The sequence below is a fragment of the Falco cherrug genome, chromosome 12 (genome assembly GCF_023634085.1).
Source record: "Falco cherrug isolate bFalChe1 chromosome 12, bFalChe1.pri, whole genome shotgun sequence".
In the NCBI taxonomy this organism is placed as follows: domain Eukaryota; kingdom Metazoa; phylum Chordata; class Aves; order Falconiformes; family Falconidae; genus Falco; species Falco cherrug.
The window spans coordinates 3505859-3525029 of NC_073708.1; the positions used below are offsets into that span (position 1 = coordinate 3505859).

Consider the following 19171-nt stretch of genomic DNA (forward strand, 5'->3'; position numbering starts at 1 on the left):
AGCTAAAAAAAATAGTCAACAAACAATTTCCAAAAGGACAGGTATACTCTTTAGCATATATTTTTGCCCAAATCGGAGATTTTATCTAAGACAAAGGCAAGATAAATTGTGCTATATTTCCTTTTCCATTTGAAAAAGGGTTTCTGCAGATCCCAGATCCTGCAGTTCTTTATAACTCTTCCTATTTCCCAAGAAATCTCTTGCTCTGTATTTCCTTGGAATTGGTTCTTCTCTTTCTTACCCTTCCAAACACCTCCCCTTATATGCTCTCCATGATAAATGGAGCATAGCTGAAAATTCAGGTCATACATTTGAAGCAAAACCTTTTGTATGAATTCTAAACTTTTTGACTAACATTCCACAATATCTATAACTATCTATATCTATAGCTACAAGTAGTAATGGGGGTCAGGGGGAACCTCTCTAACTATCTACTCCAAGCCCTAAAAGCCTCCCTTATGCCAAAAGAGCAGCAATTCAAACATTTTCCTGCCCTTTCCCTGCAAGTCTTTCATTTCTTTTTCTTAGCGTATCACATAGTGATTAGAGAAGCTACAGCAGCTGATGCCCTTCAGTGGTCTGTGTCTTCTCCACACTTGTTAGATGGGCTCTCCTTCATGTCAGTCGGCTGTGTCAGATTAGCAACTAATAAGAGCATCACCACCAGGAAGCCAAGCTCCCTGCCAGGAGTGATGGCTCTCCAAGTGTGTTGCTTTCATACGTAGCTGAAAAAGTGTCTGCTAGGCTTGACCTTGTCTCTGCTTTTGCATTTTATTCCTTCTTCATAGCATCCTGCATCACAAAAAAATACATCTTCCCCTACCTTTCCACCCACAGTGGAAAGGCAGGTTCTCTATTTTTTCAAAAGCTTGTTACAAATACATTCTGGGAAAATTTTACACACTTGGCTAGCAAAGGGTTACGTTTGACTCTGCATCCTGTGCTACTGATTATTCGCTTCTTTGTTTCTTGATAATATGCTGATGTTGGATGATTGCAATGTCAGGGGCTAATTCTCACTCCATTTGGTTCAGCTGTCCCTCTGTCAATCCACACTGCAGCTTTCACTTCAAACCTGCCTCCGTGTATTTCTCACTTCTGCACACCCCTTAACTTTTGGAGTCCTTTTCTGGAATCCATGATCCTCTTCCCATCTCAACCCATATTTTGCAACACCACATTAGGAGAACTTTCTTATTCAGAAAAGCCCTGGAACATCTTCAATTTTACCACAAGGGTGTTGTTTTGGGTTGTTTGGGGTTTTTTTCTACAGGTTCTTTTCAACCACAGCCTCTATTTAACCCACTTAGTTTTGTTATTGATGAGTTCCACTACTCACAGGCTCAAGTCAGCAAACCGTTTATGCATATTTAACTTCTATTGACTCCCATGGATTGCTCAGGATTAAGCACATGCTTAGATGCTTCTCTAAATTGCAGCCATGACTTTTTTTTATTTCCACAGGGGCACAGCAGTAGAGCTATGAACCTAATTCCTCAGAGTCTAAAGAGGAACGGACTGGTTTCCAGTTAAACCACTTTATCAGGTAGGCCAAGTCTTAAAAGATTCAATGACACCACTAACCAGGTTCACAAATACAAAACCAACATCATTGCTTTGCTCTACATTCCATAGATAAGAACAAGACGTGATGTTATACTAAGAGACAGGCCATTTGAAACGGCCACAGAGCACAAATGTGGAACCAGACTGTGGGTAAGTCTTGTCCATTATTTTTTCCACTTGACATCATCTTCCTATACTTCCTTAGAGGCATTTATGTTAAATGTCCTTCTGAAATTATATTTTTCTTCTTCATATAATTAATAAGAATTTAGAATACTTATTGGTTTTGAGGTACAACATAAACTTTTACATCAATTTCCTTTTGGTATTTACTCAAAAAATAAAACCCTGGAATTAGAGAGACAAATGTTATTATCATTCTTAAGCAGATTAATGAGCTTATACCAACAGCCACCTTTTCTGCAAAGTGGAAAGATTTATTTTGTGTAGGAATTTCACATTTACATGCAACTACTTTGAATTAAATGCTGATCACTTTATACCCATAAGCAAAACCTGCTCACTGGGATCGCAGAAAACAAGGCTTTTCAGGGAAACTCCTTAAGCATGCATGGTAAAGAAAAGCACACAAAAAACCAGCTATGGCATTGTTATAGGAGTGCCCAGTTAAATAAAAACTTGTCCATCCCATGTTACCAGACTGGAAAAAACACATAGGCACTTAGTGCTAAGCATCTCGGTAAACTCAGTAAAACCCAGAGGAATTCTTACATTCTTCAAGATTTTTACACAATAAAAAACTCCATGTCTAAAATGTATTATTTTCAGTAAATGGATCATATTAGAACTAGTGATTTAGAAATCTGAAGGTTTATAGTGCTTTATGAACTAGTTCCCTTCTCTCCACAATTGTTCTTCATTATCCTTCAGTTCCTGCTGTATTGACTAACAACCATGCTTCCTATAAAACAAACTGTATTTCCACGCTATCAGAAGTGCTCTGGAAATAGCACTTCAGACTTTCTAAAATGTCTAAAATGATCTGCTGTGCTAAAGTCATTGCTCAGATAGCTTGGGAAGGTTATTCTCTCGTCAGCACCTCGCATAATCACCTTAATAGGAAATACAGTAAAAGAAGTAAGCAATGAGAGGTTTTACTCCAAGCATTTGCACCTGAAGTAGGCAGACTGGCTTTGAATGCAGTGTTAAATAGCATTTTTGACACCCAACTGTAAATGATGCGTCAGATTTTAACAGGTCAGTACTGGTAGGTCTGTAGCAGGGATTATTTACTTGTCCCTTGCCCACGATGAGAAAGTCAGGAGCTGCCCTTCATTTCAGAACATATTTCACTTTTTGCTCTCTTTCTGCTCACGTGGAGAAGATGAGTGAGAAGAGATGTGGCATGCAGGGAGACCACAGAAAGAGTCTGATTTCAGAGAAAGAATAGTAATGACAGCGGTTTGTTGCTTTGTGTCATACAAGTTCAAGGCTGCTGCAAGGACAGAACCAGCACCCCAAAGGAGAGAGTGGCTTTTGCTAAACAGTGGCCTCTAATGTGCTGGGTTTACCCTTAGTCCTCATATATCATTTAACCAGGGAACTGTGCAAGGACGGTTTGACTTAGCCAAATACTTTGACCCTTTATCCGGTTACCTTCATTTAGGCATCTGAAATCTCCCCACTGTTCACACTGCTTTCTTGTTTCTGTCTCTGCTGTTTGTACATTTTCTTCACCCGCATCATGAGCTGAAGGAAGACAGTCATTGAAATACTTTGCTCCTGAATATCACCCTCCTACTGCACATAACTCGTGAGAAGGAGGTTGTGAAACTGCGATGGTACTCATGTCAAGAAGCAGCCACCGAACTGGACAGCACTTGCAGGTTTTCCACTGCTTCCCCAGAAGGGATATAAAATAACACTGAGGGAGACTATAATCAAGAGTAGTCAGGAAAGGAGAACATACATAGGAAAATAATGCTGGTGCTAAAGACAATGTGCAAAAAACTATTTTTGTGATTTTATTTTTTTTTAATTCTAAGGAAACTTATATACTGCATTTACTTGAAGCAATAAAATACAAGACGGAACTGTCAAACACAACTATTACAGAGTTTATGGGGCCTTAATTGATCCTCACTGTATGATCTGTGATGATGACACAGCAGTGCTTCCTCACTGAAAGTTACTGAAACCTCAACAAAAAAAAACCCACCTTATTAATTTTTAAAACTACAAATAATTTATTTCTCATTCCAATGTTTCACAGAAACCTATGCCAAGGCCAGCTAGACCCATAACAAAACAAGGAGCTGGCTTGAGTTCAGAGATTTTGTTGTCAACTCAAAGCTCAATTCAGATGTTCTCAGGAGTTTATAGTTCATCTGTGAAGAGCCTGACTGCACTACCAAAGTTTCCTGTTTGAGACTCCCAAGAACTGTTTTATATTCTTTGCCAAACTTCTGATAAAATAGTAGACAGTAGGTAGTTATTGGCATGTTCACCAGACATCTAATCTGTCCCCATCCTGCAGCAGTGTAAGTTGAATTTAATTTTGGAAGCCATATAAGAAATCCAAGCAAGTCACAAGATGTGGAAATCCTGTGTAGGTTACCCCCTTGCCCCACTACCTTTCCACAGGGTATCTCCATACCTAAGGACCACAAAAAAACTGACTCAATGGCTTTGCTATTAAGAACTGCAAGAAGTCAGCTATTTTGATTATTCTTTTCTTAAAGACACAGGAAAAGAAATCCAAATCAGAAAGCGGTGCAGCACAAAGGTCACAACACTGTCATCCTTCCACTAAAATTTACATGGAATATTAATGAAAAATTTTGATAATTTATGCTCGTGATACAGGTTGTAACAAGAAAAAGAAAGGGAAGAAACTAATTCTTCATATGGGAAACAGTAAAATTATAATTCATTGAGATCACTGCTTTAGATTTTCATTTACTGATTCCCTTGGGCTCCACAGTAGGAGAAACTCAAGGACCCACAGAAGGAATAAAAAAAAATTATATCAGAGAAAAAAATTAACTCATAAATAGTTATAGATCATATCATAAGTTCTCAGCAGACCTGTTAAAAACAAAACAGGAAGCCTTATCTAGTTTGTCCCTTCAATTAAAAATCTGATAAGTACATAATGGGAAACTTATACTCTTTGCAGTAAACAAAATTGTGGGAAGAGCTAATGGAAAACAACATGCTAACCAAAAAACTCTTCTTCCTTCAATCTATTTTACTGTCCAATTTTACCTGGTTTTGAGTTGGTCTTTAGCTAAACATGGAAATAGAAAGCATCACCAACCCACCATTAGCCTAGAAAGTGCAGTACGTCATGGGAAATCTGGCTTTGCCACCACAAGACAGGGATGCAGCCCTACCAATGCCCAGCAGTGGCAGCACAGAAAGCTTATATATTCCACCCTTGTTTCCAGAAATGTGGTTCACAATTGACAACAGAGACCACAGAGCTGGGAAGCTGTTTGAACTTGACACTGGCTATTAGGGCAGTGTTTACATGTGCACGGGTCTTACTTGGTCTGCAGCTGATGGATGTGAGTGAAGGGAAGGGGGTGAAAAGAAATCAGTGAGACAACACCCAACACCCAGACTGCGACAGCAGCTTTAAAATCCTAAAAGTCAGAAAGCCACAGCTTTTTTTTCACCCTCTTCTCCACCCTCCCCCCCCCTCCCCCCCCAAAAAAAAAACCCAAACAAAACAACTCCAAAACTATTTATTTGACAAAATTCCCTTTCCTAAACACAGTCTGCAATTTTCATGTCGAATGGAGCACTACTCACTGTAAGGAGTGCACCTTCCACGTGCAGGGCTGTCTTTCAAAGAGCATTTTGGCAGTATCCCAAAGAAATTCAGAGTAGACATGTCTCACTACAGGGCACATCCCACAAGTGCTCTGCCATGGAATGCTGCTTTGCCCACTTCTCAGGGGGCTTGATTTCATCAGAAAGCAGAAGTAAGACAAACGAACAAAACAACAAAGCCAAAAAGTCCCCAAAACCTAATAATAACTGACAAATGCAGAAGTTCTGGTTTATTCTTATAAGGAACAGGATTCATTAGCACTTTTAACAAGAAATCATTTTATTTTAGTGCAAATTCATTCAGTTTATCTATTCATTAGCAAAACACAGAGATTAGATACATACTCAGTCTTGAAGAAAAATGTAGAAGCTACTTGGCCAGAAAGGTCTGGCATCTCTGAGTAAAGCAATGCCAATGAGATGGGAGATGCTCATCTTCTGAGAGACGAGCACTCTCAAAAGGCTTCTAACCCTAAACTGCCTTGGACATTTCTCTCTCGTCCTCCAGTACCAAAAGAGTTACGTGATGTGGAAGAAGAGTAGCCTTCACCGCAGGCCCTATGGGCCTTGGAGAAGAAATGGTTGCCCTCAGGAAGGAATGGAGTCTCTTAAACAGTGAGAGCATTGTATATATCAAGATAAGGGGGAGCAGCACCCAAATACTTCTTATACTAAGAAAGTCACAGAACAAGTCAAATTTGCAATTAACAGTCTACATAATATTCCTATCGTGCAACTGCAAATCTCACTGAAGATAACAGGACTCTTGACCTCCATTCAGTTTGGAACAGTCATGAAAACAAGGCAATACTGGGGGATAGCGAGTGCTTCTTTCACAGGATGCTACAAGACAGGTTTAACAACACCTCTGCCATCTCAAAGCTGCACATACCCAACCCCATTATGAACAGCGGGAGCTATCGCTCCCACCATAGGAGCAGCTGAAAGGAAAAATGCATTCTTAAGCACTAGGATGCAGGAAAGCTTCCTCTTCTCCTTGTCCTTTTCATTACAGTCCATCTGAGTCTGTCTCTGGCTGTGAGACAGACACCTATTGCACCCATGGTACTGGCTGATGAAAACAAACCCATTCAGAAGCACTGGAGCGCTTGAGAAAATATATAAAAGTGTTTTATTTCTTACACAAAGAGAATGAAAAGGTTTGGTGGGAGGGCAGATTCCTGGATAAAAATGTGTTTTTCTCTCTCACGCTCGAGCTAGCTGGGAAAATGGAAAAAGAGAATAATTTAGATCTACCTTTACTGAATTTTTTTTGGGTTTGCCTGAGGTTCTTGATCGTGCCTTGCTCGGTCTCTTGTTTTCTGCATGTCTTTCTAATAAACCAGCATAGTTTACGTTGTCTGTATTTTTTGTGTGTGTTGGATAAACCCATAGTTCATGACGTTTCAAACTACCTTATGCAGCTGAACACATGTTTCTATACTTTATTATACAGCATCTTAGCGCTGTGCATAGCTAAATCAGGTGGGTTTCCCGTGCCTCACCCCAGGCGTAGCAGGGCTAAGCAGAACAAACGGGGTCTGGCCACAGCAGTTCCCTGCAGCCTTCTCTGCCTCTCCAAGAAAATTCAGAGCTCTGTTCCCTCTCCCTACAACAACTGCAGCAAATCAAAATTCACCGCCAGAGTCCAGCTGAAAAATGTGCATTCTGCAAGGCAGTTTCATTTAAAAGATACGAAGAATCAATCGTAAGTATAACAGAATAAAGAAAGGACACCGATATAAAGCTAAGAAAGTAAATCCACACCCTTTTCCAAAATATTTATCTCACATTGTACCATTATGGTCAGTTCTTCACCTGCAAAATTGTCTCTTCCCCAGCTGCAAAGTACACGTTACCTGGGAAGCTGTAGGCAGGGTTTTTTATTATTATTTTACTTTTTATTCCAGAGACGATGGTTTGTATTCAGCTGTGGACTTCTAGATACTTCATCCTCGAGGTTAAATACGAGTGTCAAAGAAAAGAATGAAACTGATACACAAGACTGTATGCCTTCTTGTAAGAATTGGCCTGATTAGCTTATTACTGACTACTGCATGTAGGAACATTGGAATTATTTTCTGAAATACTTTACAATAAAAAAAAAAGTTCTTTTTCATGTTTCAATTTGCACTGATGTAAGAATACATCTTTTGTAAAAAAAACTTTAAAGTATTTTCCTACTTCAAATAAATCCTTTTATCTAAGGGTGAGACCAGGTTGCTACTTGAGATTGTTTGCATAAAATCTCATTAGCCTATTGATTCTGCTTCTAACACCTTAGGTAGCCCTTCATTACAATGCAAATAAAGACAGACTTTTTACATGTAGCTTAATGCAGGACTGATTATTCCTTTTTACATAGCAGGACAACAAAGCACTATAAATGAAAGTCATCAATAATTGTTCAACAGGTGAAAAAGATTAGAATCAAACAGAGCCTTTCTTATCAGCAGGAGCCTCCTTTTCCCCTCCAAAACACAAATTTGGTTGACTACCACCCTCAGGAAACTGCAGGACACCGAGTTTCATCCTTTTCTCCCACAGATGGGACACACTGTGCTAGCAGAGTGAAATATTCTAAAATTCACAAAGTGAAATCCAGACCCCAGTGAAAGCAGTGGGGTTTTCGGCGCTGGCTTGCTCCCCCAAATCCCAGCCCTGTGCCTTCCAGGTCATTCTAGTGATGGCTCTGAAATGCACACCACCTCTGCTTTTAATTTTAAACACCTCGGATGTGAAAGGTCACTGTTTTAATGTGGCCCACAGTTTGTGAGAAAGAATAACATGTCCTGTGAACTTGCACTGACTCTATGATTTAGAATATAATAATAATAATAATAATAATAATAATAATAATAGCCACCTAGTCTATTGCTACGCAGATTTTAAGAGTAAGTCCTCATAAATAAAATTGTCATGCAGTTCAGAGGGGATAGCATGCCAGAGAAACAAGAAGAGGCTATTTCAGATAGCCTGCTAGAAATCTTATTTCATATAGGAAGTCCTCAGATACCTTAGAAGTAACACCTTAAATAAGGTTGTATATTCACTCTTTTTGCCCTAGTGGCTCCAGGTGATAAATGCTGAGAAGGCAAACCTGTAACAGATTGCTTCTCTTCTGAGAGGAGAAGAGCAGGAATGAAGGTGCAAAATAGGGAAGTTTTAGGAGTTTTAACCACTGAAACCTGCATGTGCATGAAGGTAAATGGGAACTGGTGTAAATAGCATAGGCCCTGGCAGAGATCTCGCACTGCCCTCATCCTGTAAAGTGGCGTTCGCAGTATTATCCAAAAATTCACAGTATTCCAAAGCTAATTTGAGTTTAACCATGGCTGCCCTCAGGGATGTGCCCTTGGGACAGAGACTGCAATGCAGAAGCTCCAGCAGGGAATGTGCTGGCCAAACAGCCTCTGTTGGGCTAAGGAAGGTGCAAGCAGGTTTGCCCAAAGCAACTGGCTTCCTTCAGAAGGCCTTCAGCGCAGACTCAGCAAGGAGCAGGAAAGAAGCCAGACAAAAGGAAAGGGAAAACCACAAAATATCCCCAAAGCAGATTTGAAAGGCAGCAAAACACAACTGGGTTCACCGGAGCAAAAATGTCTTGACAGGAAACCCAGCATGAAGCATGTAACCTGCTAAGCCTGATTGAGTGGTGATTTTATTGCTTTCCCTTTTGTGTGATCGCACACATGAGAAGCATGCTGCCATTTCAGACACCACAGGCATGATTAATAGGGGCAGGCATGATTAGTGGGGTAAAATTTGCGTAAAGCCTCGTTGAAACCAAAAATCTCATCTTCTTCATCTCACAATCTGCATAAAGGAATTGAGGGTAGCTGGCTACAAAATCCTGCTGGGCTGATAATGCAAAAACTACACATGAACAAGCTCAACCAGAAGCAGAGGTACGCAAAGAAGAAAACCGGGAATGCAATAAAAATGCTAGAAGTAGCTTCCAGCACTTTTTCCATAACGTACAAATACAGGCACAAAGCAGCAGATAGAAAGCGGCAGAAGCGGCATTGGAAACACGGCTGTGAGACACAGCCCTTTTTGAGCAAAGTGCTACCTGGGAAAAAAAGAAAAATAAAAAAAGACCATTTTTGAGTGAAGAAAACAGTCCTTATCTGTTTTTTGTAATGTTAAGAGCAATGGGCTTCCTGTATAAGCAGACACAGCTCGGCTATAAATTTCTGCTGCAAAAGAGAGCCTGCAAGAAAGTAAGTGTCAAGCAACTGACCAAATCAAAAAGAGAAAACAATTTTGGTCTCATAGTAAAAAGTACATGCACTGGTTATTTGGTCATTTTTTTTCCCCTAAGACCTCTAATGAGTTGAAGTAATTCTTCACTCTGTCTGCATCCTGTTGGCAGTGGAAATACAAGGAAGAGCAGCAAGATGCCTGTGCCTATTGTATTTAGTGGTGTTCTCCCCTCGTTCTTCTGCAATCTTCTGCAGCCCAGCAGAAATTCTAGTAATTGCCTGAGTTTCAGGTTGAGTTTTTCCCTTAATTAAGGATAAGAGATACACAGTATTTTGGGAACATGTTTATGAAAAAAAGGAAGGAAATTTCAATTACATGTGCATACAGTACATAATGAATTGGGCCCAATTTCTGTAGCAATTGCTAGCTGAAAGCCAGAGCTTTGCTATAATTCAGTTTGATTACCGCTGTTGATTTCCTTTTCATTACTTTTCCAAAAGAGGCAGCTTCTATTTAGAAGCAGTAGGAATAGCTAAGAATCTATTATCAAAAAGTACAGCAAGGGGAGAAGGAGGACTGAATACATGAAATACCAAAAATATAGGTGTTCTGGGCAGAATCGCCTGCTTAGAAGAAAAGGATTTTGCTGCACAGGCAAATGTTGCTTAATTGCCAAGAAATAACAAACAAAAGCATAAAAAATAAATAGGTAAGAGATTCTGTTCTGTTTTGTTAAAAGCAAACCAAACCAATTGTGTAAGTATACATAAAATACTAATGATATTATACAACTCAAGCAAAAACAGCTAATGAATCCCACTGACTAAAAATGCCTGGTTCAGTTATTAACATTCCAGTCACAACTGCCACAATTTCCACTTCTGCTGTCAGAAGACAGAGAAGGCATAAAAAGAAAAGCAAAACTCTTAGAAATCCATGTATAATATTTACTAATCACTACTAATTCAGAAAGATTTAAGAATTCATATGCCTTGTACTGCCAAATACCATCTGAAATGTTTTAATACTCTCTAAGACCCTTATTGTCCTTTCACTTGCAAATTTTATAGACAGGATTACATTTTCCTGGTTTGTTTTTTTTTTACAAAAATTGTACTCTGTGCAAGTAAGCAGCGTTATACTATTAACACAGACAAGAAAGAAACAACAATGTTAGTACTGCAAAAGCAGCACTGGAGTCGTATGTGAGATAGGAAAGAAATGCTATACCCCTGGCACTGTGAAGCAGATGGTTCCAACTCCTCAATACACATCATACACAACATGTCAGTCAGAAAACATGATGTCTTTAACAGAAAAGATACCGATGCTTTTGTCATTAAGAGGTCCTGGCACAAGATCATCTTAATTTGCTCCACTGCTAATTCAGACAGATGCTGCTATTGATCTCAGACAACTCTCTCCATGCTCTCTTCTTCCATGGTCTTCCGAAAATAAGAAAAATTAAGCAAGCTGACAAAAAAAATGCTGTCCCAGAGCTTACCCAAACAGGCTTTTGTTCACTTAAAATTTGTTTTCTGGGTTTTAAGAGCTACAACACACGTATAGAGATTTGTATTTGATTACCCAAACCATATGTTAATATAGTTAGCAAAGGACCTTTCTGATGGGAAGGAAGGAAGCAGCAGCCCATCGTCTCTGAAAGGGTCGTTATTGGACAGGGACAGTGTTAATAAACGTAAATGCTACCTGGTTTGCCCTTGATACTGAGCCAGTATATGTTAATATGCAACTAGGTATATGGCTAGGTGAGTTGATTCTATTAGAATTCACTTCGAAAGCTATTAGGTTAAATTGGACTCTTGCAAATTGTGAGACAATTTGCATTCCTGTTTAAAAATCTATAGTCTGAGTAAATCGCCCTCAAAGCTTCATCTCAGTTAAACTAGAATATAAGATGCAATATTAAAGAGCAAAACATACCTGTTGGCAGTAGTGATGGGCTATCTCTGCCTAAAAGACATTGCTTAATTAAAAACAAATGGAGTTAACATGAATTAAAGCTACTAGCTCAAGTGCAATCAACAGTCAAGTCAATCTAAGGGTGGTGTGACCTTTAAAGGAGCATGTTTTCACTTGATAAATACATTGCTGATTTGTTGGAAAGAAATATGAAGTTTAGAAAAAGATAAGGGGGTGTTAATAGGCTATGAGAAAAGAATCTAAAGAATAGCAATCTTACATCTTGCTCTTCTGTGGCAAGTAAGGCGAAGACCTATATTTTTAATGGATATTTTCTGTACACTTTCATTTATCTGCTCGCTATTGTTCTCCCTAACTGCCTACAGTTAAATCAAAAGAGATACTCACTAAGGAAAAATAACCCAAATGAGCTTAACAACAACAAAAAGTACTATTATCCACAGGAATAACACAACTTCCAAGAAAAAAAGAAAATCAGGGAGCCGTTAATTAGAAAATTAGTTCCAACCAAGCTAGCAAGGTTTATTTTTATGTGTAAAATGGGAATGCTGCTGCTTACATCTCTCAGAGGCTTGTTGTGATACCAACTGTGAAGAAAGTTAGAAAGTCTCAAAGATAAAGGATTTTCCACACTTCGAGGCTCAGTGGCAGAAGAATCAACAAATGACCTCTGGTTTTCTCCACCCGCAAGTAAATGACTTGGCAGGGCCAAGCTGCCGTTCCTGAAACCAGGAGGTTTGTAAGAGCATCCTGCAGACCAGCACTGGCACCTGCCACCACTGGAGGGGTCGGGGCTCCTCCCCTGGCAGGCTCCTGGTGAGGCGGAGGTAATTGGAAACAGGCCAGCAAGTACGAACCCCGTTCAGAGGTGTGGAGCTGCTCCTTTTTTATTTTATTTCATTTGTAAGCCATGGTAAGTAGGCAGAAGTGGTAAAGTATCGTGAGTTTTCACATCATTTCATCTGACGTCTGTTTTGAATTGGCAACATATCAAATTGATTTGCTTCAAATTGAGTCTGTTTTGCCCTTAAGGATAACTGGCAAGTGTCTTTATGGGGTTTTTTACATCTAATTTTCTCCCCATGACCTGTTGAGGAACAGGGAGTGAGAGGGCAGCTGGATGGGCATCTGGCAGCCAGCCAGGGTCACCCCAACCCACTGTTTACCCACAAAGATTCCTAAATGCTTGGGAAAGTGTTATATCCCTCCCTTCTGAAAATTACTAATAAAAGAGTCTTTGGAGGATGCCATACTGCCAGCAAAGCCGTGGTCCTGCCCATCTGGGGATTTCTGTTAGGACAGAAACACAGGCCCGTGAAGAACTTCCCACACAATGAATGAGATTATATGTTATATAGCAGAGTTACCCGCAGAAAAGTGATTTTGTCTTTTACAACTTGCTTGATTGCTTTTTCCGTTATTATTGGAAAGTCATTCCAGAACCTCATTTCCTCTATCTGTGAGAAAACTTCTGAAGTCCAGCCTGAATTTATGAGCAGACTATTTGAAACCACTCATTCTTATGCTAACATTTTCCTATAACTTTCTCCATTGATTACTTTTCTCTCTCAAGCGCTTCTAAAGAGAAAGTCTATCACCTGTCAACCTTAATTTCACAAGGTATCATCATATAAAATAGATCTCTATTTCTTTGGTCAATCTAATCATTTTAGAAAAATATGAGACATTTTGTAAGATAAATGTTAGAGAGTTAGGATTTAACGTGACTAATAGGACTTTGACTCAGAGAGAGCCTTGAGGAAGGAGGCCTTTCTGTTCTCCATCCTTCCCGCTCCCTTCTTTAAAGTGACACCTCCAAAAGATGCTTGAATGAGTCTGAACTATACAATAAAACTTCACAAATACTTGTCATCTACAAATAAAATAATCTAGGAATTGTCCTCAGTAAGGCAGTAATTTTCAGGGACTGAAGTATACAATTCTTTCCTTTCTTTCCAAAGCAAGGGTGTATGCACATATTTCTTTTCTCAGTTAAAAATCAATTTAAGGCTCTCTTCCAAGGAATATAAATGGCTACAAGAGACTAACGGTCTTGCAATTCATTTTCTCATGAAAGCTCCCAAAGTCCCAGACTGAAGATTAAATGAGCTAGATCAGGTTGATCACACAAGGTTCCCAAAGCCAGGAGAAGAACAAGCATCAGGAGTGCTCTGTCCGCGTGCTGTAGAAAGAAAATACGGAGTCCATCACTTACTTCAGGAAAGCAGTATGTAAAAAGAAGTTTCCATTACACAAAGGATTCTGGGATCAATTGTGGACTCCAAAATACCAAGCAGTTTTAGACAAGTTACAGATTTTTTGTCTTTTTTCTGTGTCTATTCTACGTGTGGTTTCCATGGACCACATTTTAAAAAAAGAAACCATAATTTGTTAGGTGTTTTCAGGATCTGCACTTGGGGTCCTGGAACACGCTGAGATGAGCGCACCCACCCACGCACCCCAGCGAGGAGAGCGCACCGCCCCTATGGAGCGCACCGAGGCCTAGGGGTATGATGGCATTGCGGGATGAGCGGGAACAGTAAGAAGGGCAACACCACAAGATCTGACCTGCTTTGGAAAACTACAAATGCTTCAACTAAAGCTAAACTACCCAAAAATACGTTTCATGAGTGGTTTAGAGCTGCTATAAAACAGGGGAAGACAAAAGATAGAATAATTTAGTGATTCATAAAAGGTTGCACAAGGTTTGTGACAGACAAGAACATAATCCATTTCTTCCACATCACAAACACGAGGCCATTCTTTCCTTTCCCAGATCAAGGTTATTTGCCTGCCCATGTCTTCATTTGTAGATAGAGATCATGGACTTCCATTCTTTTTTTTCCAAAATCAGATAAAATCTGGAAAAAGAGGCTGCATAATGCATCCCCTCAGAGGTACACTATGATACACAATGTCATTCAAAGTCTCCCTGATGCGAGTAGCTCAAATTCATTTACTGTCTTGTCTGGTGACGAATTACAAACAGCAGCATTTACTATGACCCGAGATACTCTACTTTCCCTTTCCTTTTCCAGACATGTTTTAATAAGTTTCAGAGAAATGCAGAAGACAGACACTAAGTGACAAGAATAATTTACTGCAACTGAGAGATTCATATCCCTCTTGATTTGAACACAACGGCAGCTTTCACTCCCTTTAAAAAGAAAACCGAGGAGCTCGGCACTCTGCAACAGCTGGGTTTAAAACTCTCTCCAGGCACTTCCAGTTTCTCTGAAGTAGGTACGTGAGGAGAAAACAAGAGACCGTGCCGAGTCAGGAGCGCCACACTCAGTGCCAGGACCAGGAGCCGTGGATTTAACACCAACTACCAACAGGGATATATGAGCCCCAAACACCCCTGCCTGGAGTCAGAGGTGACATAAGGAATGTTAGAGAAGTGTTTGGTGCCGACAGGATCTGCAGACCTGGCAGAGCAGCTTTGCTCTACCTGGGGCTCAGGTGGACTTTAGGGAGACAAGAAGAAAGTCCAAGCTTTTAAAGCCAAACTGTCCATCTCTGCCCCAAACCCTTCCTCCCACAAGTGTTTTGAGAGCATTTACTTCACTGAGGATGGCTGGCTCTGAACTGCCAGCCAGCTAACCCTTTCCCACAGCTTTGGGAGCACTTTGGCAGTTTTTAAGAGTATTTCTATAGCTAACCCAGGAGCTCATTAACCTTCTCCCTGTCAGGAGGAGAGGAGGAAAGCAAGCCACCTTTGAGGGTGATCTTCAGTACAGTTGTCTTGTTATGCCTGGCAAGATGGGAGAGGAGATCCCACCTTCACACAGAGAGGGCTGAGGATGATCATCCTTTGAACCCACGGGAGGGATGTTTTGCAAGTCAGACGTACGCTGTGAGCCCCGCTGAGGGCTGCCGGTGTCACTCCTGTAACACTTTCTGAACAAAGAAAATGTTACAGATTTACTGGCATTATTGCTTTTGACCTGAGCACTGATAAAAAAGTTGGTTTACACAAAGCAGCAGTAAATGTAAAAAAAAAAGCTGATTTTTTTTTTTTATATTTTTATCATCATTGCTGCTGTTATTTCAGAAGGAAGTCAGGAGAGGGATTTCCCATGAAACACTAGTTTTCTCAAAGACCTACTAATATCAGATTGAAACGACATCCAGTCATCACCACTATGGGAGTAAAAAGAAAGGAAAGGGTATAAGGAAATTGCAGCACTCAAGGACACTTCAATTTTATCACCAGTCGGAAGGGAAATGCCTGGTTTTCTGGTAGCAGCTCTCTCAACATGATGAGAGTGCAGGCGAGACTCACCCACTGCCCGCCCTACAAGCATGCCTTTTCACTCCCCCTTTCTAGCTACTAGCACATCTTTAGGGAGTATGGACTGCTGCCCATAGCCCACCAAGATGATGACCTGCTGCTTCTGCCTAATGCCAGACTAGCTGCAACTCTGGGGCATCAAAAAATTCTGGGAGCGTTAGATGTCTAGGATATTATTGGAACCAAAAAAATGCTTTAGAGTTAGCACCTTGTCTATCATATCACATTACTTTTTCCTTTAGCAACTTTTAAGTCCAGTAGCTTGTTCTGATGCTGGAAGAATATGTACCTGACACCTCAGCTCTGCCAATCAGCGTTTCAGTATGATAGCTTAATTTATCAGTAATACCAAAGTGTATACAGCCAGGGCACAAATGCCAATTCCCTCCTGCCACTCAGTAACAGAGCGAATGAAACCGATTAAAGGGGTACAGTGGACAGCTAAACCTTAAGTCTGTTACACCAAGAGGTCTTGAAGCCCTCCTTAATGCAAACCTCTTCCAAAAATATCCCGCACAGGAGAAAAATACAATAGAATTTCAAATAAGAGGGGGAAACACTGAGTTTAAAGCACACTAATGCATTGGTAACAGGGTTTTGTGATGGAGTAACCATAGCAACATAATGTACTAGTGGCTTTAAAAGAAAAACAACATGAAATCCCACACAGGTCTAGGTAAATTCTGGCACTCTTACAAAACTAGGCTGTCAAGGGGCTCTGGATTCACTTACCAAATATATCCCATTTGAAAAGCCCAGACATACAGATATGCGCCTGCTCAAATGCATATTTTACTTCCTAGTTTAAGTACTCAAAAATAGTTTGATCTAATTGGTTGCAAACATGCAAGTACCAATTTAATGCATGTAAAGCAATTAAAATTCAACTCACCAGCCTGTACATAGACTAAGCATAATCCTTCTCACACACGGGGCAAATAGTTGACAAGCTGCTTCCTTTCTGTAAGAAATAACGTTTATCATAGTGCTTCCCAAATCAATACTAGGAAACTGTAGCCAAATTAGAGGCCTCTGATACTTGTACATTATAAATTTACCACTCAGGATGTAATTACTAATAGTGCAGATATAATTAATATTAGCTTGCCTCAAATCCAGAAATAAGCGTACTAAGCTAGTTAGTGGTATAGATGTATTTTTGTAACGCTGTGGTCAGGCACAATGCACAAGTATGCAAGCAAAGTGACCCCCAAAAGGGTAAAGACAGCTGTGTGTAGCTGCACGCAGGATGCATCCAACAAAACTTGTCATAAAAAGGACAAGAGAAGCACAGGGGACCACTTATAGACTGCCAAATACACAGCAAAGATGGCTGGCAAACCAAAGGAAAAAGGGATAAAAAACCAGGCGTCAGCAAGGAAAATGGGAGAAGACAGACAACCCACTTCAGTTTGGGCTTTTCTCATTGATGAGTTCTCAACCTTGTTCACCTGAACCTCAGCCTCTGGGACCACCAGGAGCCACAGCCACCAGCACGAGGTGGCATCGCCTCCCTTGTCCTGTGTACTCACAGCTAATTTAGAAAATTAGTGGTAAAGAATAATGGCTTTATATAAATAGCACTGATGATTAATACTGTGTGAGAACTGACTACTTGCCAAGAGTGTGTTAATGAATGAGTTTAGTACTGTCCTGCTTTTTCAGCCTTTGAAACCCCATCACAGCAATTTCCAATTCCCTGATTTATACGTATATACACATATATTCAGTTCACACAAAAGCTGTTGATCTTTTTATTCAAATATTGTACTTGGGCAACTTGACCTCCGTTTTGAAGCCGATCTCTCCAGAGATTTGTCATGTCACTCAGTCCATCCCTACCTCCACTGCAACACAAACAGAGAATAAAGAAGCTCCATTTTCCCACTTCTTGTACATCTCATCCATTTTGATTTAAGTGCTCCCTCACAAGCTATATAGTTCATTCTCTATATACCAAAACTTGCAAATTAACAAGGCTATCCCACAGGAACACAGATGGGTGTGTCCTCTCTCTCTCCATCATTCAAGGTAACAGATATTTTTCCGAGGGTGTTATGTGATGGAGCTGCAGAGCTCCTGCTCCCATCTCCAAACACATTCCTGTGCACCCACAGTACTCTCAAGCTGGATATTCAAAAGCCCCAAACTGAAACAGTAGCCCAGTATAATTTCAGTATAGCACTGAAATCAGAGCTAACAGACGGTAGGAACCTTCTTCAGGCATCTTTGAAACTCCCTCTAAGGAAAGACAATGGGATATTGTGAATATGTTATCACTTAGTAAAGATCAAAGTTGGAGTCATGCTGTGGTTATGATAAAAACTTTCTCTCTTTCAGTTTCTGATGTTCTGCATTTTTTAAAAAGGAAGTTTCTAACAGCTTGTCATTTCTCCATGAATATCTTCTTCAGTCTCCTCTCCAAGTTCTATTTATCAAAATTTTATCAGAGGGAGCCATGGATGAAATTTCTACGTGCCTAGCAATATTTCTGGATTTGTGCTGCCAGATAAATGAACACATAAATGCGTTCTCACTGGAAGTACAGCTACAGCAGTATTTGGGAACGAGAAAGGAGCTGGCAGCCCATCTGCACAAACAGTGACATCTTCCCTGAAGACAAGCAAAGGTTGTTTCTAAATATCCATGTTGACAGCTTTTTGAGGAAAAGTTTGATTAAAACAAGCACAGTAAAATGAACATTCTTTATTTCAAGACTAAATAAAACATAGTATTTAGATATCCAGTCAGCTGAGGGATGTAGACCCACGTCTTCTGTTTCTTTCAATGACAAAAGATGTATTTGCCAGCATAATCTGAAAATCTATAGTAGCGTGACACCAGTGTACTATAGGAATATATATCTAGAAACATTCATAATCCAGAAGTCTATCCATTAAATGGATGCCAATTTCCATAAACAATATGCAAATTTCAAAAGCCCTCCTAGAGAAAACGGTTGAGATACCATGTCTGAAGGCCATCAGATCTCTCACACCAAAATTCTGAAATCCTACCTGCCTTGACAGCATATTTATTTTGGCTGCAGTGCCCCACTCTCCAATTCTCTCTGTGTGGCCTGGTGGAGAACGTCCTTCCTGTACAAGGCAGAGAAAGCTCAAATGAACTCCTGTATATAAAGTTATGCTTATAATGACATTTTTTTAAGGATCTGGAAGTTTGAGGAATAGATTCTGGTCAAAGATGAACTCTTTTGACAAGATCAGGTGATTTGTGAAGAGAAAATTGTTGCCTGTGTAAATGTAATTAGGTTGGACTAAAGAGAAGCTGCCAAAGTCACAGCACCCTCCATTGGGGTAAGCCGGAGTAATTAAAGCAGCGTTAATGCCTATTTACACCAGCAGA

At 40.1% G+C, this 19171-nt stretch overlaps 1 long non-coding RNA gene across 1 annotated transcript in view; it reads right to left on the reverse strand.

The window, feature by feature from the left end:
* LOC129737192 (uncharacterized) overlaps positions 1 to 5479 on the reverse strand; it is a 101847-nt gene extending 96368 nt beyond the window's left edge. Inside the window, exon 1 of the long non-coding RNA XR_008734765.1 lies at positions 5344 to 5479. This is a non-coding gene — a long non-coding RNA (uncharacterized LOC129737192). The remainder of the gene's footprint in view (positions 1 to 5343) is intronic.
* Positions 5480 to 19171: the final 13692 nt, after the last annotated feature.